Source organism: Sciurus vulgaris (genome assembly GCF_902686455.1).
Source record: "Sciurus vulgaris genome assembly, chromosome: 9".
NCBI lineage: Eukaryota > Metazoa > Chordata > Mammalia > Rodentia > Sciuridae > Sciurus > Sciurus vulgaris.
In genome coordinates this window covers 7410024-7428189 of record NC_136469.1, presented here as the reverse complement: position 1 = coordinate 7428189, position 18166 = coordinate 7410024, and positions in this window count along the sequence as shown.

Below are 18166 nucleotides of genomic sequence, written 5' to 3'. Positions count from 1 at the left end.
AAGATGGATCACTGACCTTATCTAACTTCAGTAATACCTTTCCACATTGATCCCTTTGGTGTTCTTCATTCCTCAGCCCTAATTAGTCTTCAGTTCCCCCTTTAACCAACCCGTTGTGGCTCTAACACACTCTTGCTACTCCGTCGCTCCATGTCGTGTTTTCCCGCACAAAACCCCATCTCAGATGATCTCAACCGTGCACTTTTTTCTAGACCTACAACATAGCATGTGGGGAGAGGCATGTCAGCAGAGGCCAGTCCTGGTGTAAACTGGGCACCACTTGCTTTGAGGCCTTCAATACCATACTTGTTATTTTACCACATTTCTCAGGCCCAGTCAACTCATGTGGCCTTTGAAAACTTATGTCAACGCTCCAACAACCCTCACTCTCCTCTTCCCAGCTGTTTGAGGACCATTTCTAATTAATGGAAAATTACAGCCAGATGCTAGGAGATCCTCATTTTTCAGGAACAGACAGAAACGTGACCTTGCTATTCCAGATGTTATCTGCTTACAGCAGCATGGCAGTACCTGGAAATTAATTAGAAATGTAGACTCCAGGGCCCTAACCCAGAACTTCTGAATCAAAATCTATATCAGGGCCCTGGCTGGTTTTTGTACCTGCTAAAGTTGGAGAAGCCCCTAGTGAGAGAAGGCACCGGGGGCTTCTTGTTCACTTGGAAGAGCAGCTTCTCTTCTGAGCAAGGGGCTTCCTGGTTTCTTACGCTCCCATTCCCACAGATACTTTCCCTGAGATTCCCATTCCCTCCACAGTACATTCATTTTCTCTCCACAGCAAATCCCTGCACTCACATTTCTTTAGGAAACCTTTACGTTTACCCAAATAAAAATCAACACACAACACACCAGTCACTGTGTGTGTGTGTGTGTGTGTGTGTGTGTGTGTGTGTGTGTGTTGGAGCCAGACTTCCCACCTAAGAGGTTGATAACCAGTGCGCCCTTTTCTTCATCTAGCACTTTCTCGTCAGCCCCCTGATTTGGCTCTGCTAGAGGTGGTTCTGTGTCCACCCACTGCCTTCGAGTTTCTCCTCGTGTCCCCTCACACTTCTGATTTCTAAAGAAAGCAAGCAGACCTTGAGGGACATGCAGGAACAGTTCAGTTTTCAAAACTGCCCAGAACAATAGTAGATACTCTCCTGGTTATAAATAGAATGGATATACGCTTTAGATGACACGGTCTTCCCTGATCTACTAAAAGGTTTATTTCCTCCTTTCATTTAGTTCATATGGAAATTACCCATTACAGAAATAAAATATCCAGCCATTTTTTTCTTTTACCCACCCGAGGATAGACTTGTACTTACTTCAAAGGGTGTTCTTTATATGATGAATAAACAGGATGAAGTTAAGGAGCTTTTCTACTCTTTTATCCTTGGGATTTTATCCTTTATTTAACTCTAACGTCTCTTTAGGCTTATGAGCAAAATTGGGTTTTTACCATTTCCATTATTTGAATATCCGTTAGAAGTGGCTGTATGAATTAGTAGAAAGGAAGAGAGAATTTCTTAAGCTTTTTCTTTGTTATAGAGTTCAGAAGTTGGAAAGCTTAACCCAATTTTATCCTCAAAGAGTATTAGGGGTTTTCCAAATGCATTTAAATGTATAATTCCCCACTTTTCTGCCAGTGTACACAGGGGCAACTGTTCAACTACTAATTGTTCTGCTGGTTATTATAGAAAGACAACTGGGGAAAAGTAATATATGCCCATTACCACTGTGTTTTCTCAGCATACAATTACTGCTCTTCAAGGATAATGGAAAGATCCTAAGATTGAATTTTAAGAACCTTAATAATCTACCTTGTTAGTATACTCCAGTTATAGAAAATTCACTATTCACATTATTATAAAATCTTTATTGTCAAGAATTCTACCTTTCATCCTGAAAATCTTGAGAATTTTGAGCAATAAGTCTGAGGAAACACTGATAAAAAGGAGACTGGTAGATGTAGGTGTGGGGGATGGGAAACCAAAAACACAGGCAACACAAACAGAAGTAGACAAGAGCTTCCACACAGGAAAAGACTCAAGGACCAGAGTGGAAAGGAGCCCATGCAGTGGAAACAGTGTTTACAAACTGTGTGTTTGATAAGACATTTAATTCCAAAGCATACAAAGAACTCCTACAGCACAAAAGAAAGCAAACCAACAGAATTAATAATCTGATTTAACATGGACTAAGGACCTAAATAGCCATTTCTCAAAAAAAGACGTACAGGTGGCCAACAAGTAGATGCAAATTATGCTGCCATTAGCCACCAGGGAAGTTCAAATCAGAACCTCGGTGAGATATCTCACATGTGTCAGGGTAGCTGTTATTGAAAAAACCTAAAGCTAAAAGTGCTGGCATGAGTGTGGAGAAATTGGAACACTTGTACCCTCTTGGTAGAAATGCAAAAGGGTGCATTTCCTGTGGAGAACGGTATAATATTTCATCAAAACATGAAAAATCCCACCTCTAGATATTTATCCAAAGGAATAATAATCAGTATATTGAAGAGATATGAGCATTCTTATGTTTTTTTTTTTTTTTCAGCATTATTCACAGTAGCCAGGTGTAGAAGCAACCTAAATGTTCATAGAAAGATGAATGGATAGGAACTATGGTGTACATACAATGGAATATTATTGAATCTTTAAAAAGAAAACACATTCTGCAACATATAACACCATGGATGAACTTTGTGGATGGTATGCTAAATGAAATAAACCACAGGAAGCAAATACTGCATGACTCTGCTTATATGAGCTATCTAAATTAGTAATCAGAGACATGGTTACTTCGTAGCACTGGGAAAGGGGGAACAGGGATTGCTGATCAACAGGCACATAAGGTTTCAGTCAAGCAAGATGAATAAACCCTAGAGACGTGATGTAGAACATTGTACTTATAGTCAACTATAACGTGTTGTGCTTAAAATTTTGTTGAGACTAGATCTCAGGTCATGTGTTCCGACCACAATTTTAAAAAATTAAAACAGCATAATGAACAGTTGCAAGGCTAAAGCTGGCATAATAATACTACCCAGTCTTTAACCCTTTGCTCTCTCAGTATAAATGTAAATATAGATGTAGACGTTGTTATATATGACACCTGTATTATTTTTATTTATTTTATAGAGGAGGACACTAAAGTTGAGATGATTAATGATCTTGAGATGGATTAACTATCTTGCCCAGGATTGCATATTTAGCAGTTTCTGAAAGGGCTACAAACCAGGAGTATCTAAATCCAAAGTTTCCCTCTAGGGTCTGGGGCGTAGCTCAGTGGTGGAGCATCTGCTTAGCATTTGGAGGGATCTGGGTCCATCTTCAACACCAAAAGCAAAAGAGTGATAAAGTTTACCTTCCTTCCACCCGTGTTCATGTCACCTAGTCCAGTGTCATCCCTTCTGTCCTATTTAGCTGCTAGATAGAAACACCATCTGCTCACAGTAAGTGCCACTGTTTTCAATGAGTATTTGGGCTTTTATTTAGGAACTTCTGGCTAAAACCATTGTCACGAGTGGCAAGGAGGAGTCAATGAGAGTAAATTTGGTCCAAAATCAATTGGCTTTTATTTGATGCTGATCACACAATTATTTATAGTTATTCTAACATTTAGTCACACCAATATCACACATAACTTAATCACTAAATTATTATAAGCCCCGAATAAGCAAGACTCACTCCTTACTGAGACCTATTCCCAAGGTCCACTCCTGTGTGACGTGTCTTGAATCGAAGGGCAGCGAATCCCAGAGGTCAGTCGCTCTCAGGAGGTCTCGCTGGGGAGCTCCCTCCGGGCGGGGTCCTGATAGACGAGGAGGTTGGAAGGCGAAGGAGGGCGGCGAGGTCACAGCAGGAAGGCCAGGCAGAGACGTCTCAGGCAGGATGCACATGGGCAGCTCCGCGGTCACTTTCACAGGGATGTCTTGGTCATGGTCAGGATGATGGATGGTCCATCAAGTAATGAGCAAGTCAGTGAGTCCCCTTCAGGCTTGGCGCAACACTGGCGTCATTGGTGTAGAACGGGGACTGGAGCTAGGCTAATCCTGAGTCCCTTTAAATCCTTTTTATCAGACCCTCCCAGCCAGTCTTGGTCAGGGGGAAGTCAGTTATCTTACTTGGGGTCAGTTGCACATGTCTCCAACTTGGGGGCAATGTCAATCCTATCTTGGAGCAACACCACATCATTATCTCATTACAGCACAGAGCACTCAAGTTATTTTTTTGCAAGTTACACAGCACAAGTTGTTTTTTGTAAGTTACACAGCACAGAGTAAACAAGTTGTTTTTTTTTTGCAAGTTACACAGAACACAGAATGTCACACATTTAACTTTGCTCCTTACAACCATGCAATCTTTGTGTACTGACTTACTTGGTCTTTGTAAAGAAACAATAACACGATGGCTGGACTGAGTGTCCTGACGGGAATACTAACCAAGACTGTGAGATTAACCCCTGCATTTTTTTTTTTTTTTTTTTGCAAGAATTGAAGTTATTTTCTAGCAACTCTTGTCAAAAATCTGATCCTAAAAAGAGTAACACCCCAAGTAAGCACCAAGCAGTCCCTTAGCCAGCCTCTTCAGCTTCTGTTAATTCCTTGTTCCTTCTTAACTTCTGCCACCATGAAGACCTTCCATCCCCTGTTTGTGCCACAGCCTTTGGGATGTGAACTGACTCAGGAGATCAGTATTTGCTCTGCATAATTGAAACACCATTTAAAAGCAGAACTGTTGAAGATGCCTCCTTATATTTCTAGGTGTGTGATGAGGGATTTGCCTTAACACGACTGCTTACACAACATTAAGGGAAATTAACTTTTCCCAGTCATCTTTTTCAGTATAAATTAATAATGTCTATATTATTACATTGTTAATATTAATATGTTGATGTATAATTAATAATGCCAAAAGCCCTTTCAGAAATGCTCCCAGAGTTGCTCACAGTGAGCTCTGTTGTGTTTTGAATGCTATCCCTACCTGGCAGATTTAAGCCCACACAACTTGGCTTACTTAACAGGTGGCACTCAGGGGAGTCACCTGCTCTTGTAACTTTCTGACTTGCTATTATTTATTTGTAAAAAGGAGTCATTAGTGGTTCCTAGGACTTAGGGTTGTTCTGGAAATAAATGAAATAATGTTTATAATAAAGTCATACCACAAAGCTGGATTCCTGTGCACATGTGTGCACATTAGATTTTAGGAACTCCATGTACTAGCTTTTCTTCCCAAAAGAAAGACTGCAAAATATTGAGAGTCTTATCTTCAGCATTGAAAAAATGCTTATTTATTTGAAGTTACTACTTTCTGTCTGATTTATGCTACACATTTGGGAGTGGTCTTGTGTCGTTACAGTCTTTTGTGGGAGGATCAAATTCATCACCTACATCCCTTGGAGGAGTGGTCCTACTCTCACGCCTCCCCCAGTCTCTGTCGCCCTCCTGAGCCAGGAAGCACATGGCAGCTGTAGCTTTGGGAGGAGGTGAAAGGTAGTAAAGTCTTTGTGAATCTTGCATGTGTCGCACCAAATGAATGTTATACTCTTTTAAACTAAGGTTTAAACCTCTATACTTTGGGATTACATTGAGTATTTTGCACTCTTCAGGATACCTAAGAGCAATGAATGGATCCTTCAGATCCCAAATGATGTATAAAACAGATGTATTTTGAAAGTTGAAATCGTCTGAGTTTAACACTGTTATTAGCATTTATAGTGGTTATGCTTTGTGTTATTTATTAATATTAGAGAGTTTAAGTTTTTATATGACCGAACTGCTCGCATATTGGAATGCTTCTCAGAAGTTTGATTTGATGCAAAATCATAACAATTGGTTATAAAATCATGTTAATTGATGCTTAAAATACAACAGAAAATATTTTTAAATAAGAAAAACAACTTTCTTTTATTCATTTTATTTGATTGCCCCTGAATATATACAATATTTATAAATGATGAAAATTATATGCAAAATATAATAGCACTGTTATGAAAAATTGGAAAGCTATATTAAATGTGCTGAATTCCACCTTTGCAAAGCCAATCCTGAATTTCAACAGTGTATCTGTGTACCAGATGGTTCTACGATCCTAAAGCACTTGTTTCTCTGCAACATAGCTTAAAAATAAACCTACATTAAATAACCCCAATCTATATGAACACATATTTCACTATTTTATGAAACATAGCCCAGCAGATTGCATACCTTAGCTGGTCTTTGGCTGCTTCTACCGAATCCCCCATCCTATGCAAGCCAGGAGAATATCCACACTGAGATCTTGTGTTCATGCCACATGAAAAAACTTTGGACATAAGCTCTGCAGTTCTTTCTGATTGCTACCAAGTCATTCTTTGCAGACCTGTGAATCAAAACTGTGGCTGATTTTCAGCAGTGTGATTTTCATGTTATAGAAATATTGTTAATTAAAGCTTTCTGAGTGGACAATTAAAAAGAAAGCTCTTGTATTGGAGAATTAGAATAGCAGCTCAACAAGAAAGCAGATTGTTAGTAGTGTTGTGTCTATGGTGTGGGAATTTTATTTGGTAGGGGATGAGGTTTTTAATATATACAAATGACGGTTTGGGGTTTAATTTAATTTTCCTGAAGTGTCACTTGACCTTGACTTCTATAAGCAAGTTTGCTTGCCACTTTCCACTGCACTGTGATATACCACAATTTCCTGGGTTGGTTTTCTAACTAGAGTGAATCATGGAACAAGTAGGCCAGAAAGTTTCAACGGGACTTCTACAGTGAGGAGGTCCTGTGAAGAACCTAGAAAAGATTTTTTTTTTTAAAGTACTCCCACAAAAGGGAAAAATAACCATTTAAGGAAACTAAGAGAAGTGTTAGGAATCTGGGGTAAGTTTTTGGTTTTCTGAATATTTTGCATTTGACTGATATCACTGAGGACTTACCACATTTGCTTGGTGATTGCTTACTGATAGACTTGTGTGATTGCCTGCATATTTATTTGAGATGCTGGTTTGCATTTGATTTAGAGTCTCATTTATAAGGTTTTTTCAGATATCACAGAGTCATGAGATAACTAAAGCATGAATGAATAAAGCAACAGGGCATTCAATATTTGTAGTTTGCTTTGTCAACTGTGATTTTAGAAACTCAGGATTAGTCCAACTTCCATGGGGAGTATCCTATGGAAGAACCTCCTGTATAATATGCATTTAATATGTGAGGCCTGCCTGCATATGCTTTTTCTAGGGATATGTAGGATTTTAGTGTCATTCAAGCATTAGCTTAAAAACTTTTGAGGGTAGACTTTGAAGTAAAGAAAATAAGGAGGTATGTCAAACATATCATTTTCTTCTGATGTTTTGATATCTGTGACATTAGTGATCCTTGGGTGGCCCTCTCCCTAAGAGGGTGAGCCAGTTCCAATGAACAGTTAGCAGACTCTACTGTGTGCTTGCCTTTAGTTATGGCTTGGATGTGAGGTGTCCCCCAAAAGCTCACGTGTGAGACAATGCAAGAAGGATCAAAGGAGAAATGATTGGGTTGTGGGAGTTTTAACCCAATCAGTGAATTAATACCCCGAGAGGGATTAGCTGAGTGGTAATTGAAGTGATAGGGTATGGCTAGAGAAGGTAGGAATTGGGGGTGTGGCTTTGGGTATATATTTGTATCTGTCAAGTGGAGACTCTGTCTCTCTCTACTTTCTTATTCTCATATGAGCTGCTTCCCTCTGCCACACTCTCCTGCCATGATGTTCTGCTTTACCTTAAGCCCTGAGGAATGGAACTGGCTATCTATGGACTGAGACCTCTGAAACACATGAGCCCTCAAATAAACTTTTCCTCCCCTACGGTTGTTCTGGTTGGGTCTTTTAGTCACAGCAGCAAAAAAGCTGACTAAAACTATGCAGACTAACCATCCAGATCCCTCCACACTGTAGACTCCCACTTTTTCTCTAGGGCCATAAAGCTCTTGGCCAATATTCCCCTGCTCTAAACCTAAGGCCAGGTACCAGGGAGCTAGGGACAGTCCTTATTCTCTGGAAGCCCCTGAAATTTATGCAATGTAGTCAATCCTAACCTGACCCTGCCTTACCTGTTCCTCTCCATGGAAACCACAATGAAGTCTCTCCTGTGCTTTTGCTCTGCCTCCTGGCCAACCCTGCTCTTCCCCAGGGAGGAAGAAACAGAGAGATGGGTTATTAACATAGTGAAATTATAACTTTTATTCATTCTTCAAGATTTCTTAAGTTCTCATTTGAGCTTCCCTTCTGGAAATACATCTGTGTGGCCCCACGTGGCATTTTGTGTCCCTTCTGGGAATTAAGCAACAGATCACCTTCAGAGTCTATCGTTGTCATGACTGGCTGCCTTACCAGACTGGAATAAAAATAAAACCCAAATTTTAAAGCAGAAGAATGCCTTGAAAACTGACACTGGAACAACAGAATAAAAGCATAATACTTAAGAGAAACTCAGAGATTTTTAATGTATGAAATTTTCCATTGTAAGATACATGAAAAAAAAGATGCATTCCCAAATTTCCTTTGCAACAAATAAACTCTCTTAAAATTGAGAATCCATGAGAAATTGACAAACATTTCTCTACTCCCATACGTTTGATGAAAATAACTTTCAACTGGGAGAGCGAGGACCCTGAGACCTAATCCAAACACATGAGCAAACACATGACCACAGACCACTGTTGCTGACCTCATGTCAGAGAGCAGAGGGCGGACGAGGAATGATCTGTCACAATCACTCACATTAAAGCAAGTCGACCTAGTCTATCCTGTTGTTTTCTCTCTTCTCCCTGGTTCTCCTGTTTTCATTTTTTCTTTTTAGTATGGGGGCCTAGGAGTACTGTACCATTGAGTTATATCCTCAGCCTTTTTCATTTTTGACTTTGAGACTTGGTCTCTCTAAGTTTCCCAGGCTGGCTTTGACCTGCTGACCCTCCTGCCTCAGCCTCCTGAGTAGCTGGGATTCCAGGTGTGTACCACCTGCCTTATTTCCAAGAAAGTTAGGGAGCACTTCAGAAAAGCAAGATTGGCTAGAGCAAGCCACAGAGCACACTTGCACATCTCTGTCTCTGCAGCTCCTTTAAGATAGAAAGTGCCCTATGCAGTAAGTGTCATGGTAATTGTGGTGGTGTAGCACGAGGTGGTTAGGAAGAGAGGAAATGACAGGATAGGGCACCACATCAAAACTGGTTTTGCAAGTGAGAGCCATTTCATGACCTTGCCCTCAAATGATTATTCTTAAAGCATTGGTGGCATGACTAAATAGCTTTTTGTTATATATCTAAAATAATTTAGAAAGATATTTAATAAATTCCAGACTGTACATGATGAATTACTAAAAATAATAAAATTCTGTTTACCCCATGTTCATCCTGTATACATAATTATTTTTAGGTATAATTCACATACTATAAATTTTATTATTTCAAATATACAATTCAGTGGGTTTGAGCATAGTCACAAGCCTACAACCATCACTACTACTTAATTCCAGAATATTTTCACCAGGCCAAATAGGAACTGCTTATCCATGAGGGGTCTTTTGGCCCTTTTTCTCTCCAGTCCAACACCAGTGCACTCCTCAACTTCTCTATGGCTTGATCTGTTCAGGACATTATATATAAAGGAATCCTACAACATCTGGCCTTTTGTGTCTGGCTTCTATAAAGTAGCACTTTTTTCAAGGTTCATTGTTGGTTTAGCCTGTATCAACATTTCATCTGCTTTTTAGTTGATTAGTATTCCATCCAGTGGATATTCTATATTTTGTTTATCCACTCCTGAATGCACGGGCATTTGAGTTGCTTACGCTTTTTAGTTATTATGAATAATGTGCAATGAACATACATGAACAAGATTTTTCAAGGATGTACGTTTTCATTTCTCTTGGGTTTATACTGGCAGTGAAATTGCTGGGAATTACAAGAGCTCAATAATTAATTTTTTGTTTTTGAGAAACTGCCAACTGTTTTCCAAAGCAGATGCACCACTTTACATTCACACCAGTAACTTATAAGGGCTTAGATTTATCCAGATATTGCCAACGTATTGAAGAATATGTATTTTTAATTTTGAATTTTTTTTATTGAATTTTTTTATTTTATGTTTGAATTTTTTTTATTAATGGTGTCCCATCGTAATTTTGATGTGTGTTACCCTGGTGAATCATAATACTGGATATCTTTTCATGTGCTTATCAGCTATGTATTTTCTTTGGAGAAATAACTATTCGAGTCATTTGCCCACCTTCATTCTTTTGCATATGGATATCTTATTGTCCCAGCATCATTTGAAAATAAATTTTTTTCATTATTGAATTGTTTGTAAACCTTGTTGAAAATCATTTCACTTAAATGTGGGTAGTTTTTTTCTGGAACTTCTTTTCTGTTGATCTGTGCGTCTATATTCATACCAGTACCGTGGTGTTAATTGCCATAGATTTATAGTTAGTATTGAAATTGGGAAGTACGGATCCTCTGACTCTGCTGGTTTTCAAGATTTTGGGGGATATGCTGAGCTCCGTCAATTTTTATAGGAATTTTGGGGTCAGTTTATAAATTCTGCACAGAAGACAGCTGGAATTGCTTTGAATATGTATATTAATTTGAGAAGTATTGGTGCTTTCAAAATATTAAGTTTTTTGAATAATTTTGATCAATAGACAGTAAGATATCTTTACATTTATTTACGTCTTTCATTTATTTGACAATTTTTTAAATTTTTCATTATAAACTTTATACTTTCCTTTTTTACAATTTATTCCTAATTATTTATTATTTTTATATTATATGGCAATTATTTTTTATTTTTTTAAGTTTATTTTTATTGGTTCTTTTATTGATTGTGCATGACAATAGGATTCATTTTGACACAATTATAATTATAAAAGCATGCCATATATATTTTGTTCTAATTCAGTTCCCCAGGATTCTCCTTTCTGTTCCCTCCTCACTCCTCCTGTTCTCTTTCCTCTGATCTCATGGTCTTTCCACCATTGAATTATAGTTCTATTTTTTAATTAGTGTCTTATGGATGTGCATGATGATGAGATCTCCTATGGTATATTCATATATGGACTTAGGAAAGGTAGGTCACACTCATTTCACCATCTTTGCCTATTCCACTCCCTGTTCCCTTCCCTTCATTCCTTTAGTCCAATCAACTGATATTTTTTCTTCTTTTTTTTAACCCCCTGTCCCCACCATTATTTTGTATGAGTTTCCAAGTGTCAGAAAAAGCCAACTTTTGACTTTTGGGGACTAGCTTATTTCACTTAGTATGATAGTCTCCAGTTCCATCCATTTACTGGAAAATACCATAAAAATAATTCTTTATGGCTAAATAATATTTCATTGTATATATATATATATTTATATATATATAAATAATATTTTATTGTATATATATATTTATATATATAATATTTCATTGTATATATATTTATATATATATAAATAATATTTCATTGTATATATATATAAATAATATTTCATTGTATATATATATATATATATATATATATATATATTAATATATATACCATACTTTCTTTATCCATTCATCTGTTTAAAGAAACTTAGGTCGGCTCCATGGCTTGGCTCTTGTGAATTGTGCTGCTGTAAACATTGATGTGGCTATATCTCTGCAGTATACTGATTTTAAAAATTTTAGGTGTATACTGAGGAGTGAGATAGCTGGGTTATATGGTGGTTCCATTCTTCGTGTTTTAAGGAATCTCCATATTGCTCTCTGGAATGATTATACTAATTTGCTGGTCAACAATGTATGAGTCTACCCTTTTTTCACATCCTTATCAACATTTATTATTACTGGTATCCTTGATAATTGCCATTCTGGCAGGAGTGAGATGAAAACTCAGTGTAGTTTTAATTTTCATTTCTGTAATTGCTAGAAATATTGAACATTTTTTCATATATTTGTTGACCATTCTTAGTTCTTCTTTTGTGCAGTGTATGTTTATGTCCTTTGCCCATTTATTGATTGGGTTGTGAGTGTGTGTGTGTGTGTGTGTGTGTGTGTGTGTGTTAGGTTTTTGAATTCTTCGTGTATCCTGGATATTAATGCCTTGAGGAGCAAGTGGCAAAGATTTTCTCCCATTATGTAGGCTCTCTCTTCATGCTCTCCATTGTTTCCTTTGCTATGAAGAAGCTTTTTAATTTGATGCCATCCCATTTATTGATATTTTATTTTACTTCTCACTCTTTAGGAGTCTTGTTAAGGAAGTCAGTTCCTGAGCTGACATGCTGGAGTGTTGGGCCTACATTTTATTCTCACAGGTGCAGGATTTCTGATCCAGTTCCTGTTTTTGAGTCAACTCGAAGTGGGTGAGAGATAGAGGTTGGATTTTATTCTACTACAATTGATTTCAATTTTTCTAGCACCATTTTTAAAAGGCTTTGTTTTTTTTTCTCTAATGTATGTTTTTGGTACTTTTGTCTAGTAAAGAGATAACTTTATTTATATGGTTTGTCTCTGTGTCTTCTATTCTGTTCTATTGATCTTCATCCCTGTATTGGTACTAGTACCATACTAATTTTGTTACTAAAGCTCTGTAGTATAATTTGAGGAAAATTATTATGTTTCCTGCTTCACTTTTTTCACCATGGATTGCTTTGGCTATTCTGGAATAGATTTCACAGAACTAAAAACTACAATTAATAATATGGATCTGACAGAAATCTGTAGAATATTTCATCCATTGGTGATAGAATGAACTTTCTTCTCAGCAGCACATGGAATATTTTAAAAATAGAACATATTTTAGGTTACAAAGCAAATCTTAGAAAAAAATTATCATATTAGAGGTAATATATTGCATTCTATGAGATCATAATGGAATGAAATTAGAAATCAATGTTGACATAAAAAACAAACAGTCTAGTACCTGAAGATTAAATAATATATTTCTGAATGATGAATGGATAGCAGAAGACATAAGGGAAAAACAAAAACAAAAATTCTTAGAAGTAGATGAGAATAGTGATTTCAAAATCTCTGGGACAGTATGGAGGCAGTTTTAAGAGGAAAGTTCATAGCATTGAGCTCATACCTTAGAAAAATTGAAAGATACCAAATAATCTAACATTGCATTTCAAGACCCTAAAGAAAAGAACCAACCAATACCAAAATCAGTAGAAGACAGTAAATAATTAAAATCAGAGCCAAAATCAATAAAATTGAGATTAAAATAGTAATACCAAAGATTGATGAAACAAAGAGTTGGTGTTTTTAAAGGACAAACAAGATTGATACATGCTTTGCCAAACTAACCTACAGAAAGCAGAGCAAAAACTCAAATTTTTCAGAATCTGAGATGTAAAAGGAAATATCACCACAGACACTATTTGAAATCCAAAGGATCATCAGAAACTTTTGAAAATTTATACTCTGATAAGGTAGCCAATCTTGAAGGTATTCACAGATTCCTAGACACATAGGACCTATCCAGATTACACCATGAGGGTACAGAAAAGAACTGAAGGGAGGGAGGGGGAGGGGGAGAGGGATGGAGGGGGAGGGGCGTAGGAAAGAAAGAAAATGAAAATTTAATAATTGCATCAGTCAGGCTTCCTCAGAGAAACAGAACCAGTAGAATAAGATAAATGATAAATAAATATAAATTTATTTTAAGGAATTAACTTATGAGAATGTGGAGGCTGGCAAATCAGAAAACTGCACAGAAGGTCTGAAGTTTGAAACTCAGGCAGATTTTAGTCTTCTATCTTGAGGCGGAATTTCTTCTCTGGGAAAACTATGTTTTGTTCTTAAAGTGTTGGAGAGATTGGGCGCGGTCCACCCCTATTATCACAGGGCTAAAGCAATCTCCTCCACTTAACCGAACTGTAGATGTCAACCACACAAGACAGCAGGCCTCCTCAGCCACAGACAATCAGTGTTGATTTCGGCTGGCACTTAAAACGAACCCTCCTAATAATCAGCATTTTTTTCTTGCTCTATGTGTTTTAAGCCACATCATTTCTGTGCATTTTCAGTTAAATTTTAAATTTATCTGAGCTAGATTAGAAAAGAATTAAACATTCCCTGATATCTAAGAAAACCTTCAAGTTGAAATATTAATTTCCCTCCCAAGAGAAGATTGATTAAACACGTCAAAGTTGTAATTTTTTAACCATTATGCAAAGAATTTACTTTCCTCCCTTCAGTGACAAATGAGGGTGTTTTACCAAGTCTTTGTCCCTTCCCCTGGTTCTTCCTCTATCAGATCCAGTTGCATTCTTCTGGATTAAATAATTACCCTCCTAGTATTTATAAAAGCATAGTGGGCCATCATTCAGAGGGGCGGGGAGAGCATATGCCTAAACTCTCAGTGTCCTTTCAGAGGGGCTCCTGCTGATTTCTCTTTGCTGTGCTGGGAATAGTTGGGTGGCCATTAAACAGGAGGTGAAGGGTGAGTGGGTGAAGAGGGCAGCCCATTCTCATCTCTACAATGGCCTTTGCCTCACCCCTGCTGGGTCAGCATCTCCGGAAGGGGTAAGATGGTTGGCTATAAAAAACAAGAGCTTTAAAATGTTTATAGAACACCTATAAAATGACCCCCCGGGGCTCCGTGGAAAGGCCGCTTTATAGTTTCAGCATGGACTCTGGACTACTGGCAGACCCCGCTCCTCAGGGAGGCCACCTTCATACTCAGGAAACCAGTTCCACCCAACGACCAACTGTTTCCTTCCACCTTTGCCTTTCACATCCTTTCACATTCTCATTTAAGGAGCCTATAAATTTCTGCATCTCCCTGGACCAAAAAAAAAAAAAAAAAGAAAAAAGAAAAAAAAAACCCGATAAGTGCATCACTTTGAGTTTGAATTCTAGAGCTTACTGAAGTCATTGGCCACATTTGTTGATAGACGCACTTGGGTTATATGACTGGTCCAGGTGGAGTATTAGCTTCTGATTGGGCTCAATTGCTAGGGGTCATTAAGAGTCTTGATCCTAGCAGTGTAGTGTTAGCAGTTTGTGTGGTTAACAATGGGAAATCCTTTTTGCACATGCCAATTATAAAACATTAAATAAGTTTGTTCCTAAGAGGTATTAAGTAAACTAAGAAATTACTGGACATATGAACTAAAATGGAGAATTTTCAAAGATCTAGGCCAGGAAAATGTTGTGTAGTTTCTTTATATCATTTAGTATAATCTGTTCAGATGTTAGAATGTGACTAAAGAATAATTTTGATTGGTATTTCTACTATAGTATGGTATCTGATAAATCATTTCTGTTGCTCATTTAATATATTTTTCCAGTAGCTAGAAAATTCACATCTATTACCCTTCATTTCTCATTTTTTAAGAATACTAATAATCTTTTCCTTTGATGATTGGGTTGATCATTTTTATTGCCTCTAATAATAGGGTGGGAAAATTGAGTAGATTTTTCCTATTTAGAATATATTTCATTGTGATTCTCTTTTAACATTGTACTTTGATTAGTATACATGGGTGAATCATGAGATAGAAAAAATACTAACCTTCACAGAGGTAACACTACTTAATGTTCCATCTCATTCTTAGTAGAAATTACATCTTTCTCAAAAAACTTGGAAAAAATAATATCAATAAGTTTTCTATAAAATTAATTGCAAAAAACCCCACAAAGATGAAATTATGCCTTCTAATGTTACATATAGATCTATATCTATAAATAAAATAGATAAGTAAATATATATAAGAATCCATTGCTATAGATCTATGTATACATATATGTATATTTATGTATATATATATATATATTTTTTTTTTTTTTTTTTTTCCCCCTTGAAGGATATTATCTTGCTGTAGTTAGCTTTGGGTCACTGTGACTGAAAGACCTGACAAGAACCATAGAGAGGAGGAAAATTTGATTTGGGGGCTCATGGTTTCGGAAGTTTCAGTCCACAAACTATAGACTCTGTACCTCTGGCACAACATTATGGCTGAAGGGCATGGCAGAGGGAAGGAACTGAGGACATGGCATCTAGGAAGCAGAGAGACAGCTCTGGTCACCAAGCACAAAATATAAGGCCCAAGGGCATACTCCCAGTGACCTACTTCCTCCAGCCACAGGCCACCTACATATAGTTGCTGCCCATTTAATCCCTATAATGGATTAATGCACTGATTTGCTTATGGCTTTCAAATTCTAATTAATTTACTTCTGGTCATTCTTGTATTGTCTCACACATGAGCTTTTGGGAGACTCCATAAATCTAAATCATAACATTTATTAACTATTAAAATATGTGAGGTTTTTTTTTTCAGACAAAATTCAAATAATTTATTTATCAACATTTAGAATTTCTTATTACCATCAATGCATTCACAATAAGACTAACATCTAGTAGGCATTATTTGGCAAATGTCTTATGTTCCCTATTAATCCTATACTATTTAACAGGGTATCACAGTTATCTAATTGTTTATGCAATCTCTTCTATAATGATTTTTGATGTTTATTTTTATCGATTATTATTTTTGGTTCATAAATCATAATTGTGTACATTTATTGGATAAGTGTGATATATATACAGGTTTATATAGTGTGTGTGTGTAGAAGTTAAATCAAACTGATTAATATAGTCATCACTTTAATCACCTTTTTTGTTGTGAGGCATTTGACATTGGTTCTTTTAGTTAATTTGAAATATACAGTATTTTATTATTGACTGTAGTCATCCTTCTGTGCAATAAATCTCAAAACCTATCTCTCATATTTATCTGTCTAAAATTGTATATCCTTAATCAACCATTCACCATGCCCTTCTTCCCCTCATTCCAAGCCTCTTATTTCAAATCCTTACCCTGTCTGCTTCTATGACTTCAGCTTTTTCAGATACCATGTATAAGTTAGATTGTGTGATATTTATCATTCTCTGCTTGCCTTATTTCTCTTAACATAATATTCTTCAGATTCACCTATGCTATTGCTGGGCAGGATTCATCTTCCCCCTTGTTAAGGCTGAATAGTTTGGATTGTGCACAGACTGCACACTTACTTCACTCATTTATCTCTTCATACTCTTAGATTGAATCCACGTTTGGGCTACTGTGGATAATGGTCTAGTGGACATGGACTCCGAAATGCTGATATCAGTTACTTTGGATGTGTACCCAGAAGTGGGATTCTGTATTATATGACACTTTTATTTTTGGTGTTCTGAGAAGTCTTCTCATTCTTCTAATAATGGCTGGGTTAAATTCCATTCCCATCAATAATGCACAGCAATTCCCTTTCTCCTCTCCCTCACCAGTACTGGTTGTCTTTCCTGTTTTTGAGAAAAGCCATTTTGACAGGTGTGAGATGGTATCTTGTGGTTTCAGTTTGAACTTCCCTAATGATAAGTGATGTTGAACATTTTTTCATGTATATGTTGACCATTTGAGAAGTATTTGTTCATGTTCTTTGCCCACTTTAATATTTGGTTATCCTTTTGTTATTGAATTGATCTAATATATAAAAAATCTTAAAGACACCACAAAAAATATTAGAACTGCTAAGAAATTCAGTAAAGTTGCATTACTCACAATCAATGTACTCTAGAAAATCAATAGTTTTCTACATATGAATCAAGAATTACCTGAAAAGAAAATTAAGAAAACAATCACATTTATAATAGCAACAAATAATAAAAGTTAAAGATTCAGGTGCAAGTTTAACCAAGGATGTTAAAGACCTATATAATGAAAACTATGAAACATTAATTTAAAAAGTGAGATAGAAGACAAATAAATGAAAAGATTATCTCCTGTGCATGAATTGGAAGAATTAATATTCTACAAATGTCCACATCACCCAAAGAGATCAACAGATTCATTGCAATCCCTATCAAAATTCCAATGACATCTTTCTCAAAAATAGAAAAACATATCAAGAAATATGTATGAAACTATAATACACCCTGAATACTCAAAACAATCTGGAGGAAAAGGCGCAAGGTGGGAGGTATAACATTACCTGATTTCAAAACTTATTGTAAAGCTATTATGAATCAAAACAGAATGATAGTGGCATAAAAAAAAGACACATTAATCAATGGGACAGGAAAGAGAACAGAATTAAACCCATGCATTTATTTTCAATTGAGTTTTGATAAGGATGCCCCCCAAATCCAATCGTGAAATGATAGTCTGTCTCTTTAATACGACACGTTAGATGAATTG